The sequence below is a fragment of the Mytilus californianus genome, unplaced genomic scaffold (assembly GCF_021869535.1).
Source record: "Mytilus californianus isolate M0D057914Y unplaced genomic scaffold, xbMytCali1.0.p SCAF_7, whole genome shotgun sequence".
Classification (NCBI taxonomy): domain Eukaryota; kingdom Metazoa; phylum Mollusca; class Bivalvia; order Mytilida; family Mytilidae; genus Mytilus; species Mytilus californianus.
In genome coordinates, this window is record NW_026262723.1 from 97,034,750 (window position 1) to 97,041,404 (window position 6,655).

Sequence of the window (6,655 nt, forward strand, 5' to 3'; positions counted from 1 at the left end):
TCTTTTCGTAACCAATGTAAACAAGATGGCGGCGATAATAACACAATCCGGCTTGACGTTAACAAAATGTATTTTCACTTCGCGTTAATCATTAATTTAAATAATAAACACTTTTGAATGACAATATGATGTTTTTGCAGTTTATTTATTATCAGATAGCAAATTTCATGGATACATAATTTTGCGTTAACCAACAAATATATTCATGCGCCAGGCCAATTCAATGACACAAGTATACAATTTACGTGTGATAGAGGTTATGAGTGTGGGAAAATGAATTCCTTATCTCCATTTTTAAAGAATTATAAGGATTAAATGCTTTTTTAAAGGAATTTATTGGTGTATAAACTGGACCAAGTCACTCACAAACATATCATAAAAGTCCTTCGGACTTTTATTTGTTTGTGAGTGAATTGGTCGAGTTTATACACCAATAAATTCCTTTAAAAAGGCGTTTAATCCTATAGTAATTTCAATCAATGCTAAATTTGGTTAACAGAAGAATTAAATTTCTGTGAAATCATTCATTTAACACCATGAAATTATAATATAAGATATTTTATTCTTAGCTATAATAGAATAAAATATTCCTGTTTCGTTTTGAGCAGATACTACAAACAAAAATTATACACCTCAATACCTTGCAGGTATATTAAATCTTTTTTTGTTGTTGAAAGAATAAAGCGTTAAGTAACCATCCATACAAGAACCGTTAGTTTCTAAAAACACAAAAAATGCATCCTATATTGTGCAATTTAACGGTAAAATAGTCTATATACTGAAAGGTATAACAAGTCGGTCTTTGGTACCTACTTCAATAATGCTGACTGATATAATTTGCTAATGCATTTTATCACAATTTATTAAGTTATCCAGTGCATTCTATACAATTTATTTCTCAGAAGAACACAATTTATATAAAAAATCACAAGACAACTTCTCTTCAGTTTGGATTCAAACAAAATTAAAAATATTAAGGTTTTCAAATCATGAATCACTTTGTGTAAAGTGGTAAATCTGTTTTAAAATTTATGAAAATCAGCATTTTCAGTATCTACCCCAATAACAATAACTCTAAATACACATTGTAAGTGTGTATTAGACAACATAGTTAAACTAGGGTCTGAAATATACACAAACTGAACACAATTTATAAGAACATAAATCCAGCATATAACAGCAAATTATAGCAAAATCTAAATTGGTTGACAAAAATATCTGGCTACACTGTTTGAAGATTCTTTTTTTCTAGACTATTGACAAGAAAGATACATCAGCATAATGAATTAATCTCAATTGAATGAAGAAAGTGATCAACCTTTCTTATTTAAATTTACTATGTTAATATAGGAACTAACTATGTTCCCATCCAAGCCACATTATTTCTTCTTTTATACAAATATAAAAATACGAAAAAAAGATCATTAAAAATAATCTAGCTTTAAATTCCAGCTACCTTTAAACTAGCATTGCCTTATAAATAAACAATTCCATCTGCAGCATAGCACAATCAAAGCGCGAAAGCGCTGTAAAGGCAGTTAATTACAGGTTGTGTGTATTTTTAGTCCGGTTATATCATTATCTTGCATAGTACATTGTACTTATCAGAGGTGGCTTTCAGTATTTAAGATTTAGAGTTCTCTAATGATATTGAACAAGTTTTATGAATGTCATATTCTGAGCACTATATGAAGGCGATTGTTCTCATTTGTTTATGAACTAGTGCATTATGTCCAGTTTGTACCTTTTTTTATCTATGTTTATAGTCAAATACTGTTAAAAATGGTTTGGCATTTTCTTTTTAGTAATAAGTAAATGTTATCAACTGTATTTTATTCGACTTTGCAAATGTGGTTTGTTACTGATAATTACAATGTATGGGTGATAGTTGTTTCATTGGCAATCATGACACATCTCCTTATTTATATAATGATCTATATTCAACGACCTCAGGTACAAAAAAAATGTATGTAACTAAACTATGATGGGAAAACTTTGACTTTTTTCTTTTATATAAACTTTTGATTTGGTACCATAAAACTATGTAGAATAAATGTACATTGCAACATGTCAACTCTTTCAATGACAATACTTTTTTTAGAAACTATAACTCCAAGCAAAATTATATTTCCAAGTATAAAGTAATTTATGAATGAAACAAGAGTGCACACGCTGAAATGTCTCGCCTTCTTTACTAATAATTGATATTATGTTGATAGTCCTAAATATAAAGCTTTATTACAACTGTCACATAAACTTAACATTAACCAAGTAAACTAAACATTGACCAATGAACCAAGAAAATGAGGTCAAGGTCAGATGAACCATGCTAGGCAGGCATGTACAGCTAACAATTCTTCCATACAACAAATATAGTTGACCTATTGCTTATAGTTTAAGAAAAACAGACCAAAACACAAAAACTTAAAACTGAGCAATGAACCTTGAAAATGAGGTCAAGGTAAAAAAAAAACCTGCATGACTGACAAATAGATCATAAAATATTTCCATACACCAAATATAGTTGAACTATTGCATATAGTATTAGAAAAAAAGACCAAAACTCAAAAACTTAACTTTGACCACTGAACCATGAAAATGAGGTCAAGGTCAGATGACACCTGCCAGCTAGACATGTACACCTTACAATCATTCCATACACCAAATATAGTTGAACTATTGCATATAGTATAAGAAAAACAGACCAAAACACAAAAACTTAACTATAACCACTGAACCATGAAAATGAGGTCAAGGTCAGATAACACCTGCCAGTTGGACAGTCCTTCCATACACCGAATATACTAGACCTATTGCTTATAGTATCTGAGATATGGACTTGACCACCAAAACTTAAACTTGTTCACTGATCCATGAAATGAGGTCGAGGTCAAGTGAAAACTGTCTGACGGGCATGAGGACCTTGCAAGGTACGCACATACCAAATATAGTTATCCTATTACTTATAATAAGAGAGAATTTAACATTACAAAAAATCTTAACTTTTTTTTCAAGTAGTCACTGAACCATGAAAATGAGGTCTAGGACATTGGACATGTGACTGACGGAAACTTCATAACATGAGGCATCCATATACAAAGTATGTAGCATCCAGACCTTCCACCTTCTAAAATATAAAGCTTTTAAGTTAGCTAACGCCGCCACCGGATCACTATCCCTATGTCGAGCTTTCTGCGACAAAAGTCGCAGGCTCGACAAAAAAGGAGTTCTTAATTAAGAAATAAACTGATTCGCTGAGCACAGCTGGATACACCTGCAGAGGTCCAACCCTGAACAGTTGGGGCAAAAATGGACACAATATTCAAGCTTGATACAGGTCTGAATTTGGCTTGTAATTAAATATTTGACATATTATAGTTTCTGAATAAATGTAGTCAAAGAACTTGAAATCGGTTATATGAATTGAATTTATATTCAATTAAAGATTTCTTGCTGTTGTGCAATACACTGTGCTGTTGCGCAATACTTAATAAATCTGTTGCCAGACTATAAACAAATAAAGTTCAATTTCTTCTCAATGTCATATTTGAAATTTATGAAAATCAATAGGGAGATTACATCAATAGCTATAAATAATTCACCAAAGTTTCATGCGAACTGCTTAAAGCATTTTTGAGTTGTTGTCCAAAAACTGGAAAATCCCCCCTTTTTTAATGAATAAAACCCCACAACTCAGAAATGTAAAATCTAAAATTTATAAAATTCTAAAGGGAGCTTACGGATTGATAATTTAGTCTTAAATGCAAGATTTTTTTATCAGTTGTTAGTGGCTTTGAACTAGCTGTCAGTAAATGCGAGTACTCTCAGATCTGTACTTAGTGTCTTTTAGTTGTTTGGATGTACAAGTACCCGGCCACGTCCACTTGTATTTGTATTTATCCATCTGATGAGTTAAGCCTCTTTCAACTGATTTTTATAGTTCGTTCTTATATTGTACTGTTACACCACTGTCCCAGGTTAGGGGGTGGGTTGGGATCCCGCTAACATGTTTAACCCCGCCACATTCTGTATGTACATGTATGTGCCTGTCCCAAGTCAGGAGCCTGTAATTCAGTGGTTGTCGTTTGTTTATGTGTTGCATATTTGTTATTCGTTCATTTTTTGTACATAAATTAGGCCGTTAGTTTTCTTGTTTGAATTGTTTTACATTGTCATTTCGGGGCCTTTTATAGCTCACTGTGCGGTATGTGCTTTGCTCATTGTTGAAGGACGTACTGTGACCTATAGCTGTTAATTTCTGTGTCATTTGGTCTCTTGTGGAGAGTTGTCTCATTGGCAATCATACCACATCTTCTTTTTTATATTTACATCAACAGATATAAACAATTCACCAAAGTCAAACTTAGTTGTAAGATCTCTGAAATTTTTTACACGGTACAAGTTTTTCTAATTGTTGGAGATTGTAAGGTGACAGTAACACCTGTAACTGCTTAACCCATTTCTTATGCACTTTGGTTCGATAAACTCACTGAATATCATACCACATCTCCTTATTTTTTTATGCATTACAATTTACATGTGCATGCAATTGTAAATAATATTTATATATATATATCAGAACAAACTTCATTGCGTCACTTTTATTTATGCATCCTTTGGCACAATACAAGTTCTAAAATTACACATCATAAAACAACTAAATGTTATTTCAGATGAAAGTTTTGTTTCAGTTCCATTCATAGGATTTATTAGAATTTTGTATGTTTTGCCAAGTCCAATAATTAGCTCTATGTGCACGTGTTAATTGGAGACTTTTCTATCCCGTATAAGAGTTTTGGAACTAATTCTGTTTCTTTTTTTGAAAAAAGTGAGCAAACAAATCTTGCACATTCAAACCTTTGTCTGCCATCACACTGTCACCTGGATCACATAATTGAACTACACATGTATTCTACATCTTTCAACTATTTCACAGTCACTGGTACAACCAACATATGCATTAGAGACATACATTTTTGTAGTTGACTAAACCACCAGGTGTCAAACATACAAGTATTTTCAGTGTTCCTGTTTTTATATGATGAAAAGGTTGCCTGAGCTCTAGGAGCTTTATGTTTTATCACGGGATATTCTGTGCTGTCAATAATAATCCAAGTTGTAGGAAACTTTAATTTGAAGTTGGATGGCGAAAAATACCTGACTAAACCACTAAATGGCCAAGTGTTAGCCTCATGCCACTGTTTAGACATAAAAACAATCCATGTTTACACAATATTCTTACACTAGTTTCAATCTAGAATCTAGACAGTTCAAAGTTAGTTTGTATAATGCCTCAATTTCATCAAAGTCATAAAAAAAATGATTTTCAAATGACACCCTAACAATTTGAAAATATATGTACACATGTATCTCAAACAATGTGCTGCTGGACCAAGTGTGGTCAAAACAAATAAAAATTTAGTATACAACTCTAAACTGGTATAAAAATGCATGGCTGTGTCACGTGTCTTCATTTCAAAATTCTCTGCTGAAAATATAGGCATTGATGGTGTTTGCGTAATTCCATCTGTGAAGCTCAACATTAGCTCGGCAGTTGGTGGTGGACAGTCATAAATCCTGTCTGCAGTATGAATGACTTCTTCAGGAAAACCAACTTTACAATCAAAACTTTCCTCTAGATTTCTACTACAATATTCATCAAGTTTAGTTCTTTTGTTTTCACAGGAAACTGCCCTGATTTTTCTTTTTGCGGACGATTCAGTCTCTTGCTTGATCCAGGAAAATAGGCTGGGAATGGCAGTAGACTTAAGTCTCTGTATGGAGGGTTTGCGCTCTGAAAAAGGTTATAAAACATTAGTTTTTTGATAATTAAATGAACTTCCATTAGCAATGCATATTTTTGTACTACCTGGCAAAATATTAACTAGATTTATTCATTACAATCTGGATAAAACTATGTTAGCCTGATTCAATGTATATCAAAATGTATGTTATGTAAATCCAAAGGACAAACAATGAGAGACGTATGCAACAAACATACATTGTTTGTACCTAAATAACTATAATATAGATGAGAGCATGTCATTGTTTTGTTCCTGTTAACATTGTCATTGATATTTTTCAAGAAAGTCTATGAGGCATAGCTTATGCATTCCTGTCATTACTACATTAGCATAATTACTGCTAAAATAATTCTCAGTATGATATACCTCTTGTAAGAAATCATTATAATTGTAGCAAGCACCAAAAAATCTCAAACAGATCACATTGAATCGTATACATAATCCAAAAAATTATGACGTCTTGAATTAACCACCCCCTTTTATTCTAAAACGATTATTGCGGTTGTAAACAGACTTTGGTTTATTCGCATGGCGATTACATATATAACTATATATTTTAAAAAGAAAATAGAGTTTTACCATGAATAGTTTCCGTAGTCTTTTTCAGTAAAATGTGCCTTGCAAACAACAGCTGATTGAGATGGACTCCACGATTTCACCGTGTTCTCGTCCAATCTGCGTATGGGCCATGGCGTTGATCCAACTTTTCCTTCTTTTTAAGTCATTTGGAAATGCATGTCCTCCTCTTAAATGACATCCAGGTACACAACAACAAGTACTTGGCATCGTTAATTAAAAATGCAACTGTAATAGTTGCACAGTGCAGAAACCGGAAATTGAAAATAGGATCG